Below are 23,249 nucleotides of genomic sequence, written 5' to 3' on the forward strand. Positions count from 1 at the left end.
TATTTCAGACCCTTGAATTGGTGCTCATGTGGGTCCTGTGCTTTAATACACCGGTTGTGTAGTTTTATCCATTATACAGGAATGGGATCCGTTATCTGGAAACTCATTATCCAGAATGCTCCGATTTGCAGAAAGGCTGTCTCCCATAGACTCCATTTTATCCAAATAATCCAAATTTTTAAAAATGATTTATTTTTTCTCTATAATAATAATAAAACAGTAGCTTGTACTTGATCCCAAATAAGATATAATTAATCCTTATTGGAAGCAGAACCAGCCCTTTTGGGTTTATTCAATATTTACATGATGTTCTAGTAGATTTAAGGTATGAAGTTCCAAATTATGGAAAGATCCCAGGTCCCGAGCATTTCTGGATAACAGGTCCCATATCTGTGTATGGTTTGAAAACATTTTATTGGAGACAGTTGCACTCGTACGTTGTTGGACATTTTGTAGTGACTTATCTTTTGACATTCCACCATATCTCTCAAGTATTAGATTTGGTCATTTTGGTATTTTTCTCACCATTCACACCCTGGGGCTCATTCATGGATACAAAACCAAGTGCATAGCATAAAACTCAACCCAAAGTTGTCCATGTATAAACATTGTCCACAAAGGTTCTTGTGTGTGCATACTCCTTGAACCACTCCTTAAAGGAGAAACAAACCCTTAATAAAAAAACCCTATCCTACCTAGTCCCCCCTCCCTCCTCCCCCCCCAGCCTAGCTGCCCGCCGGGCAATTTCCCCTAAATCTTTACTTAGCCCTCTATGCAGATTCTGTCCAGCGGAGTTCATGGGCGCCATCTTTAGCTGCTTCAGTAATCTTCTTCCAGATGCCTTCTAGATGGGCTAGATGACATTTTAATAGCGGTCAATTACCTAGAACCCTAAACGGATGTACAAAGGGGCACAAAATCGCTCCCCATAGTGTTCAGTTTCTGTCCAGGGACACAATGTGCAGAGAGTGCCGTGCCAATGGGTATGGGACAGCCCTGTCCATTCCGCCTGCCATGAAGGAAACATAGTTAGGGGACAAGTAGAAGATGGGAGCACTAGTGCTTGCCCCTCCCAAATAAAGTAATAAGAAATGAAATCATCATGTTTTTTGCACTTTTTACCCTTTGCACATAGTAAATGGCCCCCACTGTGTATTCAACCATTTGACGTGTTGACAAAGAAAATTCAATAGTGTCCAAACATTGGGTCAAAGCCAATTTAATTTTTGCTTTTTCAGGCTGTGAAATCTCTTTTTTTTTTTACTGGCTATAGATCAATACTATTATAAGGATCAGTATTAAAATGATATAGAGGAATTTTCTTGCAGCTCCGTATTTTCAGTTCATGGACAGCCCTCCATTGTGCTCATTGTGTGCCCTTGTGTTGGGAGTGAAAGGCCTATTTACTTGCCTATATTTTTTTTCTCTACAGTACTTTGGAGTAATTGAAGACATATTCCCACCGCTGTACAATTCATACACTCTGCAACTCGGGCCATGTAATAGCTCATACATCCTATGTGTCAGCCAGAGGTACATTTAGTGAAAATAGAGTTTGCCCCAGTTTATCAGAAGGAAACTCCTCAGCCCTTTACTCACACATGAAGCATATTAACAGACATATTTATCAAAAGGTAAAAATAGAATATCATTTAATTAATAAAGCGAATAAGAGTTGTGTAGTTTTCTCTTGAGGTGAACTGTAGTTTCACCCTGTGATAAATATGCAGCAAGTCATGCATTTACAGTATCTGGCCCCATATAGTCATGAAACTGAACTGACTGATATTTATCTATTCATCTCCAGAGCAGACAAACTGAATAAAGTATCTGGCTACGGTACCTGGGCTCCGTGCTGATACTTTATCTGAAGTAGAGTCAGGTTTCTGCGAGGCGATTCATCATCTTCAGGTCAGGCTGCTCCATGATTCTCACTCTCACATCCCATGTTTAATTATGTTGCTGGATAACTAAGAATAAGAACAGGTCAAAACTACAAGCTAATATTGGTACCCCCTTTCCTAAGTTATCAGGAAAAACACCACTGTGAAAAAACTCAAATCTAGCACACATGGTACAACTCGCAGATTTTTATTATTGGCCACTTCTAGGAATCAGACACCTGAAAGACCTGCTAGTTGACGGATCCTTCCCCTCCCTGGAACAGCTGAAAACCAAACTAAACCATCAAGACATACAACTGTTCTGATACTTTCAATTGAGACACACATTCTAGGCTCAATTCCAATCATACCAGCTTGCACCAATGCAGTTGACGTGGGAGGCCAGACTTTGGGACCCAGCACAAATACTATCACAATTATATAACATAATCCAGACCTCGCAGTCTGTGACATTTGAAAAAGCCAAAAGGAAGCGGTCGGTAACACTCTCCTCACTAGATGAAGAGCATTGGGAGGAGGATATAGATAACTTGTATGCCTTTCTAATCTCCTTACAGGATAAAATGGTCCAATTTAGGATGATCCACCAAATATACATCACGCCCCAGAGCAGGGATCCCAAACATTTAGAACTTGTGAGCAACATTCAGAAGTAAAAGGAGTTGAGGAGCAACACTAGCATGAAAAATGTTCTTGGGGTGCCATATAAGTGCTGTGATTGGCCATTTGGTAGACCCTATGTGGATTGTCTACCTACATTGAGGCTCTCTTTGGCAAGACACCTGGTTTTTATGCAATGAAAACTTGCCTCCAACCCTGGAATTGAAAAATAAGCCCCTGCTTTGAAACCACTGGGAGCAACATCCAAGGGGCTGGAGAGCAACATGTTACTCACGAGATACTGGTTGGGGATTACTGCCCCAGAGGCTCAAGGTCATGGGTAGGCTAAATGTGCAAAATGTGCTACAGAGGAGGCAGGTAATTATGAAATGGATGAGTCCTAACGTTCCCACACTCCAGCAGTGGATTGACCTAATAAATGCTACCTTACCCCTAATCAAGATCATTCTCGGGGGAACTCCAGACAAGTTTGAAAGAATATGGAACCCATGGCTGGATACCAATCCCCAGGTATTATTAGCAGATAACTAAACTCTAAAGGCCCCCATACACGGGCCGATAAAACCTGCCGACAGGCCGAGTTGGCAGCTTATTGGCCCATGTGTGCGGCCTTCTGACGGCCATCCCTGATCGACATCTGGCCGAAAGTCGGCCAGATGTTGATCGGGCAGGGTATAAAATCCCATCAGATCGCAGCCGCATCTGTTCGTTGATGCAGTCTCGCAATCTGACCGCCCATATTGCCTCCATTCTGATCCAATCATTGGGCCCTAGGGCCGAATCAGCCCGATATCACCCACCTCAGTGTGGGCATATCGCCGAACAAGCGGATCTCCCTGTGTATGGCCACCTTAAATACAAATCGAGATACACTGAGTTGATTTTTGGCCTTGTGTCCTTTGATGTGAAATGACAACCACTGTCTATATGCAAACAACTGTACCCAGTCTTTTCTGCAAGTGCCAAGTATGATTGTTATTTATGGTTAATTTTGTTTGTTTGTCTTTCTTCTGTTTAAAATGCAAAATAAAAACCTATAAAAAAAAGAACAAGGACAGGTGATGGATGTATAGGTAATAGATAAAGATACAGAAAGATATAAATGGATGGACATATATGTAGATACTATAAGTAGAAGATAGTTATGAGGTTGAGGTGGGTACATAGGCAAAAATAGACGTGTAACACATGGAGAAAACATTATTTTAACGTCACATGACTCTGGCAACTCCTCGGCAAACCATGGCACTGCACTTATTTCAATGGAAAAAGATTTGTTGGTCTATGTAAGTGTGACCTGGTGGAACACAGTGAGGCATCAAGCCAAATGTCTAGATTAAGTTTGCTCTATGTGTATTGTGAGCTTCCGCTAGTGAAACCCATAGCCCTGGCACCGTATTTTAGCACAGAAAAGGATACTGACAGCATTTTTCATGTTTAAATGCAGTTTTGCTGACTTTTATTTGGCACAAAGCAAATCTTTAGCCCACTGGCTTCACATAGGAAATCACATTTGCTTCACATAAGCATTAACAGTCCCAATCCACACCCTCATTGGTGTTCACATCAACTCACGGTTTCCTTAGCCCTCACTGGCTTTCACTGGACACAACTCCCAGAATCCTCTTTGGGGCTCACTCAGGAAGAGTGGAAGAAAGAGCTTGCAATTGCCACAACCTGGCAATATGGTATGGAAGTTGGCCTGAACCCACTCGATCCCCGCACATCACTAAATCCCACTACCAGAAACACACAGTGCAACCATTCTCTGAAGGTCTTGGTTTTGTTCAGTGAGACAGAGCAGTGCAAGTGGCTTCTGGGTGAGCCAAGTTAAGCCTGTCTCATTTCCCTCATTTTCCATATTTTTGTAATTGTGTAAGTCATTGTGTTGTTGGTTAATGTACAAAAAAAAACTGTTTGCCCATACCAACCAATCAGATTTTTGATTTTATGTTCTAACTTGCAGTAAAATGTTCAAGACAAATTGCTGTTTGGTTGCTATGGGCAACTGCACTTGTGCCATTGACAGACATGGGGGTAAATTCACTAAAGGGCGTATTGACTAAATTCACCAGCGTGACGCCATTTTGGCCATTTACTAACGGGGGCAGGCGTAAATTCTCTAGTGAAGGAGATAGAATGAAGCGGTAATTTGCACTCTAATGCCAGGCGAATTTTCACTCAGGCGAATGGAAATGAGTAAGATTAGGATTTTAATGAACGTTACCTCTTGCGCCAGATTTGCCTTCATCACCTCAGACCAGGGGAAGTGCAATAGAGTACATTTTTCTAAGTCCCAAAAAACGCTGGCACTTTTCAGTTTTTCAGGGTGATAGGCTGCAAAAGATCGTAAAAATTTTTTAGGGTACCAGGCTTCCCCTGTACATTTCACCTAAACTATACAGTGGGCTCATGTGTAGGGCAATATAACAACTTTATTTTATTTTAATAAAGGTTCCCTGGACTTGTGTAATGTAATGTTTTTGCTGCAACATATACGTCCATTGTACTTTAACTTCCCGCCGTATGCAAATTAGACAAAGCTAGCGTAACTTCGCTTTAGCAAAACTTCACCATCGTTTGGAGCCCTGGACGCAACTTTGCATTTTAGTGAATTAGCGTTGTCCTGGCAAATTTTCGCCTGGTGAAGTGTGGCAATGTGAGCGAAGACGTCGATTTCAAATTTCCGCAAGTTAGTGAATCTGCCCCATGGACTGTATACTATAAGCACTTATACCAGCATGCTGTCCTTATATCCTTGATATAAAGTTATTGTCTACTTACAACACATCAAAACTACTTCTAACTTGCCTCATCTACTTACCATATGGGATCATTCACGAGTCAATCCATATTTTTGCTCACAATGCATCATTTCCCCCACAATTCCAATGTCATTATTTGCATTGCTTGGCTTTATTATAAATGTTGTACAGATATGGAATCCATTATCTAGAAACCTGTTATCCACAAAGCTCTGAATTACAGAATGGTCATCTCCCATAGACTTAATCCCAACTAACATATAATTGGAGGCAAAACAATGTTGTTGGGTTTATTTCCCATGTTTAAATGGTTTTTAGTAGACTTAAGGTATGGGGATCCAAATTATGTAAAGGTTCTGAGCATTCTGGATAACAGGTCCCATACCTGTTTTTGACTCACTGGGGGCTGTGCCTATTGATGCCAGGCATGTCGGGGACCTTTGTATTAGCTCCAGCTTGAAGGTGACAGCAGCTCCAGGTTTCCTTTGCAATGTTCCTTTATAAAAAAAAAAAGCCAGTCATGTAATAGATTTGCTTCCAATACAATAAAAAACAAAAACTGCGTTATCCCCAGTGGTTTTCTCAACGATGAGTACGACCCTTGCGCCTCTGATACACTGGCCATTAAAAAGTCATTATTTTTATTTCACATTGCAGCAGAGAATTTGCGACTCGGGTTCTTTATTGATTTCGCTGTCGGTTTGAGATTATTTGCTCCAAATTTCTCCCCTAGGGTCTTTAAAATGGCCACGGAGTCTAGTTAACGTTACAACAAAGCTACTGTCATGGCAACAGTCCATGCCTGTAAAATAACGTGTAAACACAGATTTCTGTACCTGCACAATCGTTCATACAAAAAAAATGTATTTCCACTGCAAAAAGTGCAGTGTTGGTCAAGAAACAAAGAAATACACAAATTGTAGGTGTTCAATGGACAATTCCATCTTTTTTATGGACTTCTTTCAACAACACCCTGCCCCGTCCCTGATTTAATATTTTGGAAATTTTTTATAAAAAAATAAAAAGTCTTCTTTATAATGTACCCCTATGTGTAACAATTCTTATGCCAGCTCCATGTCCCCTACCTGTACCATATCACCAAGTGAAAGACCAACCACTGTGGGTCAATTCAGCCACTTACTGGTTAAGGATGATGGTCATTAAACTTTTTTAGACAGTTAAAGGAGAACTAAACCCTAAAGTTAAAAAAACCCTACCACCCTACCCTACATAGACCCCCCTCCCTCCTCCCCCAGCCTAAGTGTTACCTGGGCAAATGCCCCTAAGTCTTTACTTACCCCTCCGTGCAGATTTTGCCAGTGGAGTTCACGTGTGCCGTCTTCAGCCGATTCGTTAATCTTTGAAATGAGACCGGCGCCTCGTCAATTTTCGTGAGTTTTGGCGCACGGAACAGAACATTTTTCCAACTGTGCTGCCGCGCCGGTCGCATGCCGAAGATTTCCGAAGAGAAGAAGATGGAACCTCTGAACTCCAATGCCTGAATCTGCACCGAGGAGTAAATAAAATGTTTGGGGCATTTGCCGGGGTAACACTTAGGCTGGGGGGGGAGGAGGGAGGGGGTCTATGTAGGGTAGGGTTTTTTTAACATTAGGGTTGAATTCTCCTTTAAGGCAATTCATTAATTTTCAAAAATCCAGTTTCCGTTAAAAAAAATCATGATTAATGGTTTTGGTTTTTTATGCCATTTTGTTCCTCTATCCAAACAATTTTGTGAAAACTTGAATTGGAAAAACCCAATGTCGCAAAACAAAAAATGCAACTCTCAATAAAACTCAACAAAACTCAACGAAAATTTCTATTTTCTGTTCTATACATTTTCCATAAGTATGTAAAATGTTTTTTTATAAAGCTTCAATGTTAAAAATATACATTACCTCCTATTGGCTCAACTAAGATTTAGTAGAATCTTTTTTAAAAAAAAAATTCAAATAATAAATCTCGAGTTACAAAAACTCAAATTAACAAAATTCTGTTTCAATTTTTCCCCTTTATTTTCTTGAATATTTTTACTCTGAAGTGGTGAATGAACTGATTAGATCTCAGATGCACAATACAATTTGCCAGTAACATTGAAGATACAGTTAAACAGTGAAATATTGAACAAGAGCTGTTGAAGTCAGTTTGCTCATATCGTATTGACTGTGACTCTAGGGGTTCCATCGATTATTTGCTTAGTTGGATCTGCTGAATATGTTTTATACGGCTCAAAAACATTCTCCTTACTCTTTCCTTCTTTTCTCCACAGAGAATCAGTCTCTGGATTTGATTACATACTCTCTATAGCACACCAACAGTCCCCACATTCATAATTGATATTACCATGCCATTCATACAAAACTAGTCACCTTTAATGATGCCAAAGGTTAAGTAGTGGTATTAGACATAGTTAACATTGTCTTATATATGTGCCATAACAAGACAGTGCCAATGGAGCTGTTCAGTCTCAACCTCTTTCCAAGCCATTATGGCCTTGCCTCTTTTGTTGACTTCTTTGTCAACAATTTCTTTGCCAAATCGTGTTTGAGAATATTGACCAAGAAATTTAAACCTCCACATATAAACTAGACACACACTTAACTCAAGCTGTTTGGCATGGACTTCTTATTCAACAATATGTTTCTTGGCCAACTCGAAATTGGCCAGTTATTATATTGGTCACTGTAATGCAGAGTTCTTGATATGATTGTTCAAGATCTACACCAGGGCTCCCCAAACCTTTCTTACCTGTGACTCACATTCAAATGTAATAAGAGTTGAGGAATGAGGATCAACACAAGCATGAAAAAAGTCAATGGGGGTGCCAAATAAGGGTTGTGATTGACAATTTAGTAGCCCCTATGTGGACTGGCAGCCTACAGCAGTAGGCAGTACACCTGGTTTTAATACAACCAAAACTTGCCTCAAAGCCTGGAATTCTAAAATAAACCCCTGCTTTGAGGCCACTGGGAGCAACATCCAAGAGGTTGGTGAACAACATGTTGCTCACAAGCCTCTGGTTGGGGGTTGCAGACCTACAGAGAAGTAGAGAAGTGGTACCATTGTCAAAACTTATTTTTTGCAATTTTGACCAAATACTTGAAACCTCCACATAATGAAATAGTCCAATCATTCTCATAAAGTCAAGGGCTAAGAATGATGGAAGATTTGGTTTTTCAGCTAAGGTGAGGTGATGGCCTCTAGCCATCTTGTTGCAGCCATAGGCAAATCTTGTACTTTTTCACTGTCTATGGCATTATGGAAAGTTCCAACATGAAACACAACTATTACAAAAAATAGACAGATAGTAAAGGAGAAACGAAAAAGGTGGCCTTTATAAGAAATAACAAACGAAATATTTGATCTGAGGTATGAAATCCCTGTGGTCTTTGTGTTCGTTGAGTGATGGGGTGATTAACATTAGACAGATGACACCAAATAATGATATTCTTGTTTTTGAGTCTGAGCGCATTCATTATTCTTCATATAGTCAATCTTCATTTCTCACTGAGCTGTGAAGTGATTTCAAGTCTTAAACTGATTTATAACGAATCTCCTAAGGAAATAGGCATTAAGTGTTGTAAATTGACGTTATGAGGTTAAATTATGTCCGTGAGCTCAGTTTGGACCTTGTGTCTGAGTGACCGGTTTATGTAATGGCTTTTCGGCTCCAGGGGGAGATGATGTTCTCTGCAGTTAGGGGATTATCAAAGTTTCTATCTGTGGTTTGTTGGCTGGTGCTTGTCTATCAGTTCTATCAGGGTCTATGTGTTTTACAACAATAATAGTTGGAGGAGATTAATTAGTAGACTGTGTTGCTGCATATCAGGCTAATATCCCAAGTCATTTATATTAGAGGTTCTTTACATCAAGGTGTTTTCTGCTTTCCATAAGACTTTTCAAAGTTTTAAGCTCACCCAACTTCAGACACCTCTACGTGCATACTGTGCTTTTTGCTCTAAAGTGCATTAGGGGTTGAATATCCTTGGGCTTCAGCAGTTGTGATCTGATTGCCTTGACTCTGCCTCCAACCAGTGGATCTTGAGCAACAAGCTACTCACCAACCCCTTTGATCTTGCTCCCAGTGGCCTCAAAGCAGGTGCTAATTTTTGAATTTCTGGCTTGGAGGCAAGTTTTGGTTGTATAAAAACCAGGTTTACTGCCAAATAGAGTCTGCTGTAGGATGCCAGTCCACATAGGGGCTTCCAAATACCAAATACTGCACTTATTTGGTAACCATAAGGACTTTCATGCCTGTGTTGCTCCCCAGCTCTTTTCACAGTTGAATGTGGCTCATGGGTAAAAAAAAAGGTTGGTGACCCCTGCTTGACTGGTAGATCCATCTTTCTATCTATCAAAGTTTGTTGACTGTGTAGAAGAGGGAGTCCCAACCCAGGCACACTACAGAACAGAAAGAGTGAGACATAGACTTGAGCATTGTCAGGAGCCTATCGGCTCCCAGCGGGGAAAGTCTGGACCAAGGAAGAAGTTTCGAGTAAAAGTCCAAGTTCGCGTTAACAGAAAAGGAATCAGGAATAAGCGTAGTCAAATCCAGGCAGTAGTTCAATAGGCAGGCAGATAAATAGCAAAGTCAAGGTTAAGGCAGGATCAAAAGTCCAGGAATACAATCAATAGGAATTTAGGAACACTCAGGAATGCTTAAAACTAATCCTATATTTGGGGATTGAACCCATGACCTGGAAGTCCTTTTATTTTTAAATTTTCGCCCCGGGTGTGTGACGTCATCGCGGCCGGGTCAAGAAGCGACCTTAACACACGTTGGTCATGGGCACTGCCGTCTTGGATACGGAGCTGTGGGGTACTCCTGACAAGCATAAAGCTTTACCATTGTTCTGGTTTCCCAGCCATCAGTTTACAACACTACAAAATATTTGGTAACTTCTTGGCTGTGAACATGATATAAGTAAAATCTTTAGGATTTTTACTGTAAGGCTAAAATTCATCTATACTAGAAAACAAGCAGAGCCATCATTGTAACATTGCTGAAGGCATTATAGCCGGTTATACTAAGTAAAAGCCTCTATTTGCTTCAAGGTCACAATCCCAATGGGAACTCTCCCACTATTTATTTCACCTTCGGTTAAAAAAACTCGGGATGAGTCCGACTAAGGAGAAGAGGTCACCAGAACCATTTTTTGCCCATCATATTTCTCTTTGACCTTCGTTGCCCTAAATCTAACGTGGAGGCTTGGGGAATATTTTTCCTACATGATTTATTGATGAAAGTCACTTTGGAACGAAAGAAAAGAGCCCTTCATTTATTTCTTGTAATGGGATACACTTCTGATAATACTCTCTCCATATTTAGAAAGTTATGCAGAGTTCAACATGAAATGCTATTATAAATCATTGAATATATTTAATTTAATATACTTTGTAAAGAAGAGAGAGAGGAAAAAATGGAAATGGAATCCTAGACCCCTAGTTCTGACTTGAGACAGCTGCTTCCATTAACTTTAAAGTGTGTTTTTGAGTGTAAGTTTGTATTTGTGTCCTTGTGGACATCATGGTTTGTCTTCTCTTTTTCCTTTAAGCCTTGGGTATGTATGGCATTTAGTTTTATATCAATTTTAACTAATTTTAACTGAATGCACTACAGCTCCTCTGAATTCTGCATCATTGGTGAGAAGGTGTAGATGGAAAAGTCTTGGTCAGTGCATGGAAGGGCAAATTACACAATATCAGACTAATTCAGATATTGTCAGTACCTGTTCCTCAGACTAGGGACCTTATATTGAGTGCAAAGAATTGCAGGCACCGGGGCTGTCTAGATATGGGAGGGTGATAAAGGAGATGTAGTTGTACCATATCCCATGCCCAACTTGTAAGGCTTTCAAACATGCAAGTTAGTGGCCATCAGTAGGTGTAAGGTGCAGTAGAGTTTTCTTCAAGTGCAACACCATTAATGGGTTGCTAAACTAAGTGCTTAGATAAAACTTGGATCCATGAAGAAGAATACAAACACTACAAACATGTTGACTCAAGCAGGTATTAACCTATAAGATGAGGGGAAATATGTCAATGACTCAACACAATAATGTGTTGGTTGCGGCCTGAAAAAAAGTTTGGTTGAAGACCTTACAAATACAGCATTTATTATATGAACTACTGTAAGGAAAAAATAACGAAGACTCTTTGTGATACATTATATATTTAAAAGAGAAATTATCCCCCCTCCAAGGCCCTTCTCTGCCATTGGCAGAGGCATTAAAAACATGCACATTTGTGGGCATCAGTAGGTGTAAGGTGCAGTAGGGTACGGAATTTACTACCTGCTTATGGCAGATATTAAAGGGATCTTGTCATCGGAAAACATGTTTTTTTCAAAACACATCAGTTAATAGTGCTGCTCCAGCAGAATTCTGCACTGAAATCCAATTCTCAAAAGAGAATCTGACATGGGGCTAGACATTTTGTCAATTTTTCAGCTGCCCCTAGTCATGTGACTTGTGCCTGCACTTTAGGAGAGAAATGCTTTCTGGCAGGCTGCTGTTTTTCCTTCTCATGTAACTGAATGTGTCTCAGTGGGACATGGATTGTACAATTGAGTGTTGTTCTTAGATCTACCAGGCAGCTGTTATCTTGTGTTAGGGAGCTGTTATCTGGTTACCTTCCCATTGTTCTGTTGTTTGGCTGCTGGGGGGGGGAGGGGGTGATATCACTCTAACTTGCAGTACAGCAGTAAAGAGTGATTGAAGTCACATGACTTGGGGGCAGCTGGGAAATTGACAATATATCTAGGCCCATGTCAGATTTCAAACTTTAATACAAAAAAATCTGTTTGCTCTTTTGAGAAATGGATTTCAGTGCAGAATTCTGCTGGAGCAGCACTATTAACTGATTCATTTTGAAAAAAAATGTTTTCCCATGACAGTATCCCTTTAAGTATAGGGCTGCCTGTAGCACTATGCTCTGTTCCTTGCACCAGTGCAAAATGCCAACTGCAGCAATGCCCCTCGACTCTAGTGCTGTTTATGTAAACACTTAGTTTAGCAACCAATTAATGGTGTTGCACTTGAACCTGAGCCATTAATAAATGAGTGGTGATGAGTGAATTTTTCTGCCATTGATTTGTTACAAAATTCCGCTTTTCACCATCTACAATTTTTTTTTCATGAAACTGCAGCAAAAATTTGGCGCAAAAAAAATATTTGACACAACAATACAGTTGCTGAGACAAATTGTTTGCAGAGACAAAAAATTTGCTGCAAGAAAAAACGCCGATTGACTAATGTGGTTTGAGTGAGAAATAACTTGAGAAAAAAAGCCCTTTGACTTTTATGCATTTGGACAGAAAGTCGGAGAGAAAAAAGTCTCTGCAAGAAATGTAATGCCTTTGGAGTGAGAAAAAAGTAGCACACGTAAAAATATTGTCTTTTGACTTCAATGCATTTTCACAGTTTCACGGATTTTCCAGCAGTAAATTTTTTGATGAAACTGGGCAGATTCGCTCATCCCTATGAATGAGCCATTCTATTATCTCAGCCTTCCAACTATGTTAATGTCTACTTTTCCCACTTTGCTTTCCATTGGTTGCACCTGCAGATAGAGTCCTGAGCGGGTCCATTTTTTTGAGACCCGTATATGCAACCCAATGCCGAAACCCGAACCGGCAACCCGCAATTTGATCCACATGTTCCCGTTACCTGACCAGACCCGCAATAGGCCAACTAACCTTCTGACCCGGGGGACACACGTCACATTTGACTGGAAGTGACATCACTCCGGTGCTCCGGGAATCTTCCAAGAAAATTTAAAAACTGGAAGAACCACAAGGGAGGGTGGGAGGGATCAAACCCACACCTTTGTTGGGTACCCAGCCAGGTTACCAACAGTAGACTGCTTGCACGGCCAAGGAATTCGGGACTTTTTGCCCGAAACCAAACCACTTTGCGGGTATTCCGCGGGTACACGCGGGTAACCGACCCGATGCAGGACAATCACACAATTTAAAAGCTATTTATGTCTGCCTCTTCCTTTTCCCCATGCTGCATCATCAAACCCTGGTTCTGATCCCTGGTCTGGTCTGATCTCCCGCCTGCTTAGCTGACTTGTTTTGCCACCATGTTTCAGCTGAATCCATTGACGTCTGCTCTATCTCCCAGGCCTGCTACTACATGAATATTTTTATTTCATTCTTTAATATATATCCCATATTACTCTGAATAATTTCAGTAACCCATAGCAACCAAATAGATTATATAAATTCTAAAAGCAGAGTAAATGCTGACTGTTTCTTATGGTTACTGGACAAAGTGTCCCTTTGTATCGGCAAGGTTGTTTCAGTTAAGGTTTCCAATTCACTCGCCGAATAAGGAAGGATTTTAATTAAGACGCACAGCCCACAGTGTTTTGTCTTCTGAATCCCAAAGGGAGAAGGAAATATAGAAGAAACATACATTTCAGTCGTCACTTACTTTTTCTTCTATTTAGTCATGATGCTTAGATCCTGGTGGTGATGCAAAGCAGCCCCTCAGCAGATGTGCCACCCCCGCCATGCTTTATTATAGACATGGTGCTCATTAAGGTCTGACCAGTGGTAGTCTGGTTTGGTCTCATCCAACCATTGTCCACATTATAGCTGCCTCTAATGCTTCGTAGCATGGTCCTTTTTAAATAATAGCTCATTTTGTGTCGTTCTAGAGGTCACTGTTACACTGAGCACATTATATGGTTGGCCAATGTCCACAGAGAAGAAAGGTGGTGGTAGCACCATGATGCGGGGCTGATTTTAATCAGCAGGTTCTGTGCACCTTTTTTTTAAAAATAGAAGAAGAATACTAACAATAGAAACATGCTGACTCAAGCAGGTATCAACCTCTCGGACCAGGGGAAATCTGTCAATCACTCAACACAACAATGTGTCGATTGTGGCCAGAAAAAAAATGTGTGGTTGAAGAACTACTGTAAGAAAATCATGAAGACTATTTGTGATACATATTTAAAAGAGAAATCGACCCCCCCCCCTCCAAGGCCCTTCTCCACCACTGGGGGACCCTCTAAAAGTCGCTATTTGATGTACCTTGATATGAAGATCCAATGATATCTAAGGTCACCTCAGGTTCTCTTCTCTGCAACAGCCAATAGTTAAGCGTTCCTAGAGGAAGCCTGGTGTAGATTACCTTTAACTGTACATGTTCCTGTCGGAGGATTGCAGAAAAGAAGACCTGATGTGATGCAAGATGGTGCCTGCCAACCCCAATGAACTACTTTGCTTTTCACAACATGGTAGTAGTTGGTCTCCAGAGTGGTGTGGTTGGGGGGGGGGAGTGGGGGTGGGTGAAGGGCTTTGGATTTAATTCTCAGAAAGAATCACAAGGAAGAGGCCAGGTTGTCCATTGTTCCACCATCTGAGAAGCCTGAAACACATGGAGGCATATTTATCAAGTGGTTTTAGAGGTTTTTGAAACCACGACTAGTGATGGCCAAATATATTCCGCAAGCGCTAATTCGTGGCGAAAAATCCGCCGCAACAAAAAAGAATTGTTGCGCATCAGAAAAGACGTGCATCAAAATTATTTGGACACCCATTGACTTTAATGCATTTGCACAAAATAGTCACAGGTATAAAAATTGTTGCTTGCATCAAAATTGTCGTGCGTCAAAATAATTTTGAGCCATTGACTTTTTCGCAGATTTTTCGGTAAATTCGAAAAATTTTCAGCAAAGATTGTTGTGTAATTTATTAATCGATCCAACTAAAAAAGTATGAGCGGAAAATAATGTGCTAAATAATACCTCGAAATCTCTAAAAATGTATTTTTTTTCGGACAAAAAAACCCAATTGATTTAAAACAGTCCAATAGGACCAGCGCAGCTCCCATTGACTTCTATAGCACCTCGACAACTTTTACCTGCCAAAGTTTTGTATTAGTGGTTTTCGTGGTTTTTACACTTTATAAATCTTGAATTCATAGAGCTTTTTCAAAAAAAATAGGAAAGCCACACATTTCTGGAAATTTGTGGTAAAAAATCAAAATGTGATTGTTGGGAAATGGGCCAGTTAGTGTAAATAAATGCAGTTTATTCCTGCAGTATCCACTTCTAATTTTGATGATTTCGATATTGATGTTAGTTCTCCTTTAATAAACATTCTCTACAATTTAGTGCACATCAACAGTTGCCCATTGAAGATCTAATAGATCTGGGCACATCATTGCTGAACCCGTTGGCTGGTACAAGTTCGCGCATGAAGAAAATGACTTTGCCATTAGCTAAATTCAGGGGTGCAGTTATTATTCAGCAGCCAATAGTAAGAGAGTTGGTATCTTAGGTTAAAAAACGTTAGCAACCGCTGATCAAAGGGACTTGGAGTCATTTATTTTCAAGGGTGATTTGACTTAAGTCACTTCACTTTTGAGTTCTGCTTTAAAACACTTTGAATAAATATAGTTCAGTCCATCTCCCCTGGAATAACTATACCCACTAGAAGTCACACAAAATGATTTTTCTTTGTTGCAAGGGAGCGAATTGAAGTATCCAAAGTCTTTCATGTAAGATGAAAGGGATTCAGACATCGTTGACTTGTTTTTCGGCCCTTTAGTCAGTATTACTTGACATATAATGGGAATTATTAATAGCTGCGGGTATACTGAGCACAGCAGAAGATCTGTTTGAAGAGTAAAACATATTGTAGAAATGAATTTACCTGGATGAATCCTTTAGGATATACCAGTAAACCCCCGATTCTCTAAAGAATCGTTAATGAAAGAATGGTAACAACAGTGAGGCAGCAAAATGCGATGGGTGCTGATTCACTCTGCATCCCCAGGCAGCAACTGGCGACGCTAATTTGTGGGGATGTAGAGTGAATCTGTGCCTATTGCTTGTTATTACCTATCTGCTATTAGAATTCTTAAATTTTGAGTTTATTGGTAGTAAAGTGTTACTGAAAAATTTCTTTATAAACAACATTTTTTGTGAAAATGTTCTCCTGTCCTTGAATGAGTTCTCCCTGGTGAGCTGTACTTAAAATCTTGACTTTAACATCAGATGAACGCTGCACTCTTGAAAATGCAACATAAAGTTGACCATGACCAAACACAGGCTCAGATAGGTAAATGCCGACTTTATCCAATGTTTGTCCTTGTGATTTGTTGATTGTCATGGCAAATGCAGCCTTAATGGGGAATTGTCGTCGTTTAAGTTTAAAAGGTAATTCCTGGTCAGAACTGGTAAGGTCAATTCTGGGAATCAAAACAGTATCACCGCTATGGGATCCTGTAAGCACTTCTGCCTTGATAACATTTTGTCTCATGCTCTTCACAACCAACCGTGTACCGTTACATAAACCTTGCTTAGTGTTAGGGTAGGGGCACACAGCGCGATTTCGCCGCGATTCTGCGCTGGGCGAGTTGTCGCTGCGTTTTTTAAGCCGAAATAGCTTTGCTAACTTTGGCGCTGGCGTCAATGCAAATCGCGGCGAAATCGCTGCGCTAATTCATACGCGGCGATTCTTTTTCTACTGTCGCCCGGAAACGCTCAGCGAGGCAACTTCGGACGACAATAGAAAACGAATCGCCGCGTGTGAATTAGCGCAGCGATTTCGCCGCGATTTGCATTGACGCCAGCGCCAAAGTTAGCAAAGCTATTTCGGCTTAAAAAACGCAGCGACAACTCGCTTAGCGCAGAATCGCGGCGAAATCGCGCCGTGTGCCCCTACCCTTAAGGTTTCTTAACAGCATGACTATTGTTCCTACTTTGAGTATAAGATTGTGTTGTGGTAATCCAGCATTGTTGATAGTGTTTAAATATTCTAATGGGAAGTTAAGTTTCTCACTTTCGTCTTCAGAATCAATACAGTCAGTACTCAGAAAGACACAGCTTTGTCCAGGAAGTAATGCAATCACTTGGTTGTTTATCATGTCAACATCAATATTTTTTGGAGATAATATAGCCCGTTTTGCTAAAAATGGCCACCCACGCAGGTACGCAACCGGTTCCCCTCCTAGAGTGACGCTAGCGCCGCCATTAGACAAACTTGCAAAGGAGTAGCAAGATGGCCGACGCTTATACAGACTTTAGTGGGCGGATGACAAACTCGCAGAGGAGTAGCAAGATGGCCGACGCTTATACAGACTTTAGTGGGCGGATTTGGCAGTGGGCGGATGACAAAGTCGCAGAGGAGTAGCAAGATGGCCGACGCTTATACAGACTTTCGTGCAGGTACGCAACCGGTTCCCCTCCTAGAGTGACGCTAGCGCCGCCATTAGACAAACTTGCAAAGGAGTAGCAAGATGGCCGATGCTTATACAGACTTTAGTGGGCGGATGACAAACTCGCAGAGGAGTAGCAAGATGGCCGACGCTTATACAGACTTTAGTGGGCGGATTTGGCAGTGGGCGGATGACAAAGTCGCAGAGGAGTAGCAAGATGGCCGACGCTTATACAGACTTTCGTGCAGGTACGCAACCGGTTCCCCTAGTGTGACGGTGAGCGCATCTGCCTCCCTAGATCCTAACCTTCCAGCGGTCGCCGCCTGAGTGAGCAGGAAAGAAGAGGCGGCGGGAGGCAGAAGGAGACGGTGAGCGCATCTGCCTCCCTAGATCCTAACCTTCCAGCGCATCTGCCTCCCCGATCCTAACCTTTTCTGATCCTAACCTTCCAGCACATCTGCTAATCGAAGGCCGCATCTATGTCTTTCGGCTGAAGTTGCGCGCGCATCTCATAGATCCTAACCGAAGTTGCGTGCGCATCTGCCTCCCCTCCACTCGGGACATAGATAGGCCTTCGGTTAGTATATAGGATACGAGAGGCTGCCATTCTATCACAGCTGTGACAGGGGAATATAGTGAAAGCAACAGAAGCTTATGGCTTGTATAGTTAAGCTGGAGAGATACATACGTATATGGAGGTGTCTAATGGTCTGCGACCCTACTTGTAACCCTTTTGTGATTATTGTTGCGAGAGAATAGAATTCTGTGTACGCAGATTCCCCTGACTTGGATTCATTTTTTTCTCAAGCTAATCTTGGTCACCAGTACACTGGTTTTGAAGCAGAACCACTGTTTTGGATCAGTTTTCTTGTTCCATGGATAGTGATGGGCAAATTTATTTGCCATGCGCGAATTCGTGGTTGAATTTCCACGTTTTGCCACCGGTGAATACATTCGCAATAATTAAATGGATGCCCATCGGCTTTAATGAGCTTTAATTGTCACCGGCGACAATTTTGACTCCGGCGTTGAAATTGTCGACGCGTCAAAATTCACGTCTCCCATCCCTAGCTGGGGAGCAATATCTCTATGCTGTCCCAACAGTAACTTTGTTTTTACAAGTCTATAAAAACTCTGTGATTTCTTTGTTCAGGGTGTTGATTTTTGGTGAGTAGGCTTGGGCAACTTTGACCCGTTTCGCTTTGACAAAAATTCGCCACTGGCAAATGTCGCCAACGTCCCTTTTAAGTCTATGGGCGTTAGAAACATTTTGTGAGCGGCAAAAAAATTTTTGGCTCGCGTCATTTTTTTTGGACGCACAACGCCACACAAGTCTATGGGCGTCATTTCCACGGCAAAATTAGCCCATACCTATTTGGTGATTTCAGAATTCATGGAGCTCATGTCAAATAAATTCACCAACCCCTTGGATGTTGCTCGCGGTGTTCTCACAGCAGGTGCTTATTATTGAATTCCAGGCAAGTTTTGGTTGCATTACAACGAAGTATACTGACAAACTCCTGCAGGCTGCCAATCCACACAGGGACTGCCAAATAGCCAATCACAGTCTTATACTCTTTTCATGCTTGTGTTGCTCCCAACTCTTTTTACAATTGAATGTGGCTCATGGGTAACAACAGTTGAGGACCCATTGGCTTAGATAATTAAAAAGAGGATAAAGAAAGTTTGGGCAATGTAAAGACACTTCATTATCATGAAATCCCAAACCAGAAGCTTAATGAACAAGGACTACAGGGAAAATACAGTAATGTTCTATAGACCATATCAAACCCACGATCTAACCCCAATCAACAAAGAAGTCCACCTCTCCCTACCCATTATAAATCAAAATTATTACACTATATATATCCGTCCATGGACATTAATGGAACTGATACTACTCTGATGAGTTGGACCCCTAATCCCAAGACTTTGTTGAGTATGTGTGTGGTGTTGGTTAATGCGGCTTTGCAACTCTCCCTGTTTTTCTATATAAAGTTCTATTGGTCTTTCTTTTACCACCCTCCTTTGGTGATTTTGTTATGTGATGTAATGATGCTCCATTTCTTTACCCCTATTATTGTGTGAACAGGTTAACCATTGGGCCGATTACACTGGGTACATGTATGGGATTCGTTATCCACAAACCTGTTATCCAGAAAGCTCCGAATTATGGGAAGGCCATCTCCCATAGACTCCATTTCATCCAAATAATCCAAATTAGCCAAATAATCCAAATTTGTAAAAAAAATTCTCTGTAATAATAAAACAGTCGCTTGTACTGTAATTTATCCTTATTGGAAGCAAAACCAGTCTATTGTGGTTATTTTATGTTTATATGATTTTCTAGTAGACTTAAGGTATGGAGATCTAAACGGAATGATCCATTATCTGGAAAACTCCATTCCAATGCGCAAAGACCCGCAGGTGCCCCCAAACACAAAGTTGCCTAAACCCTAGCCTACCTGTTATAATCCCCTAACCTTCTCCAAATCTGCGTGTCATTCTGAAATGCAAGTAAGGGAGCGGCAGCATCAGACTGTGGCCCACTGGGTTGCCATGTCAAGGGCCCCCACTCATCCTCAGCCCCCCCACACCTTTTTTCCTTTGAGACGCAAGGCAATCAGGGCCAAGAAGGAAGGTCCTGGGCAAGTCTGGACCAGGGCTCACTAGGGTTTTTTCCCGTTGTACACCTGCCCAGTGTGACCCTGGGGAGCGGCAGATGATTTAGGCTCTGTCATTACTGCCTATCCTGGCAGGTTACAAAGATGGCATTGGCTTGCACCCCCAATACTGTGCCCCTCACCCCTATGTTTGCCTAGTTCCATTACTTCTGACAGAAGTGTAGAAATGCCCAGTGGATTAAATGCTCTTGCACTTCTGCCCAGGGGAAGAGTAAAGAACCCCATTTGTCTTCTACTGCTCATGTTCTCTATACCATGCTCTTTTCTCTACTTTCTCTTTCCTCCTGCCCTTTTGTCCTATTTGTGTTGTTTCATTCTGGTCTTTTATACTTTTTGGTCTCTTTTTTCTCCCACACAGTCTTCCAATCCCTTTCCTTTCATTTCTTCTCATTTGTCTTCTCCTGGGCCTAATACATTGTCCCCAATAACAATCCTTTACTCCCTCATTGTCAGCCTTGTCCCCAGTGTTTCTTGCCTATCCTGCGTCTACTCGCCACCCATTCAGAGAAGCCTTCTCCTATTGCCTCTGCCATGTCTCTGTGCTCTTTTAGGCCATAGTTAGTTGCACTAGAGCTCAACCTCCCCCCCCCCCACAGTACATTAAAGGTGGCTACTCACTCATAACTCCCAGCAGCACAGTGTGATCTCCTCTCTGCCTTGTCATCATCTCGCAGTTGGCTGCCTTGGATTTTATTATCTCCCTTCTGAAATACAGTTAGTGGCATTCAATGAGACTCATCCTCCGGTATTTGCATTTAAACCCATTTATGCATACAAATAATAGCTGGAATATTTCAAGCCTCAGCTGAGCTGTTTTCCATTGACACTAACAGCAGAAGTGCTACCTCTGTGGTTATAAGCATGGGGTGTTCTTATTATACACATAGATAATGTTTCAGAAAAGGCAAGTATTATGCAGAGAAAGAACTTTCTGCCCTGTGCTCACAATTAGTTCACATTCAGGGCTGTTTAATGGAAAATAAATGGAATATAATAGCTAGTACTCCTTTTGTTGCTTGGGTTTTGAGAAGGTTTTCAGAGTTCAGGACCAGCAACCAAAGAACTTAAATTAATTTGGTACATTATGTGTAAAGACAGAGACTAAAGGGGAAGTGTTCAAGGGTTACTGTCTGCTCTCTCTCATTTCCCTACAGAAATAGGGATTGGTAGCACTAGATAGGTACCTAATATATAGAGACAAGAGGAAAGTGTTGGAATGGTTACTGTCTGCTCTCTCTTATTTCCCTACAGAAATAGGGATTGGTAGCACTAGATAGGTACCTAATATATAGAGACAAGAGGAAAGTGTTGGAAGGGTTACTGTCTGCTCTCTCTCATTTCCCTACAGAAATAGGGATTGGTAACACTAGATAGGTACCTAATATATAGAGACAAGAGGAAAGTGTTGGAAGGGTTACTGTCTGCTCTCTCTCATTTCCCTACAGAAATAGGGATTGGTAACACTAGATAGGTACCTAATATATAGAGACAAGAGGAAAGTGTTGGAAGGGTTACTGTCTGCTCTCTCTCATTTCCCTACAGAAATAGGGATTGGTAACACTAGATAGGTACCTAATATATAGAGACAAGAGGAAAGTGTTGGAAGGGTTACTGTCTGCTCTCTCTCATTTCCCTACAGAAATAGGGATTGGTAACACTAGAGAGGTACCTAATATATAGAGACAAGAGGAAAGTGTTGGAAGGGTTACTGTCTGCTCTCTCTCATTTCCTCAAAAGAAACAGGGATTAAACTTACATATTTTGCATGTTTTTTTTATGAAACAGTTTTCTCATCTCTCATTTTAATGCAGAAGATGATAAGAAGGTACTGCAATAAAACCTATATGCACAAAACGAACCCTCTCAGACACAAGTAAAAAGAATTATGAAATGAAGGTTACGCTGCATAAAAGGGTAATTTTTTCCCCTAATTAAACACTATTAAGTGATGTCATTACTAGCGATGAACATAACCGGGCAACAACCGCTTGTTCTCCTGGCACCCGCCATGTCATTCTGGTGTTTGTGCCAAATGTAATCTTTCTAGTGCTACAGCAGCTCAGTAACGTGAAGCATCCGAAAGCAACATGTTGCTAGGCAACACTGAGCATAGTCACAGGAAAATAAAGCACATACATATATATATATATATTTACCTGCACACAAATCCACCTTGTCCCTTTAACCTCATTTAGGAATTATACATTATTTATTTAAATATTTCCATAGATGTTATTAATAGATTATAGGGCTCATTTATTGCATTAGGTGCTATAATGAAAGCAGAACTACTCACTCCCCTCACTTTCTTCTAATGTGCTGATGATTCCCAACAAGCCCTAAGTTTAGCTTCTCAACAGCAGCCCAGAGCCCACTGAGCATGTGCAGTGCCACTGAGACACACAAGATGGACTAACAATATCCAAGACGGGAAGCTGCTAGGGACTACACTGATAGCTGAAATTTTTACTATTAAAGGGACCCATTTCAGGGAGGGAGGGAGAGAGAGAGGGTGGGTAAGAGGGAGGAAGGGAGGGAAGATGGGTGGGAGGGTGGATGAGCGGAGGTAGGATTGGTGGGTGAGAGGGTGGGTGGGTGAGAGCGAGGGCGGGAGGGAGGGAAGATGGTTGGCTGAAAGTGAGTCAGAATGGGCGAGACGTAGGCGGCATTGGGAGGGAAGATGGGTGGGTGAGAGTGAGGGAGGGAGGGAGGATGGGGGGACAGAGGGAGGAAGGATCGGTGGGTGAGAGGGATGGAGGGAGAGAGGGTGGATGGGTGAGAGGGAGGATGGGCAGGAGGGAGGTAGGATGGGTGGGTGAGAGGGAGGGAGGGAGGAAGATAGCTGTGTGGATCAGAGGGAGGGAGGATGGTTGGTTGGGTGAGAGGGAGGGAGGGAAGATTGGTGGGAAAGAAGGAGGGAGGATGAGCAGGCAGCTGAGAGCGCGGATGGTGGGTGAGAGTGAGGATGGGCAGGAGGAAATAGGATGGGTGGGCAAGAGGGAGGAAGGAAAATGGGTGGGCAAGAAGGAGGGAGGATTGGCGGGTGGCCGATAGGGAGGGAGGAAGGGTGGATAGCCAAGAGGGAGGGAGGATGGGTAGGAG

The 23,249-nt window shown here is 41.8% G+C and overlaps 1 protein-coding gene across 9 annotated transcripts in view; it reads left to right on the plus strand.

Annotated features, from left to right (window-relative positions):
- The window catches only part of LOC108707614 (disks large homolog 2), a 659,829-nt gene that overhangs the window by 489,931 nt on the left and 146,649 nt on the right, over window positions 1-23,249 (plus strand). The window lies entirely within an intron of this gene.

The sequence above is a fragment of the Xenopus laevis genome, chromosome 2L, assembly GCF_017654675.1.
Source record: "Xenopus laevis strain J_2021 chromosome 2L, Xenopus_laevis_v10.1, whole genome shotgun sequence".
Lineage (NCBI taxonomy): Eukaryota > Metazoa > Chordata > Amphibia > Anura > Pipidae > Xenopus > Xenopus laevis.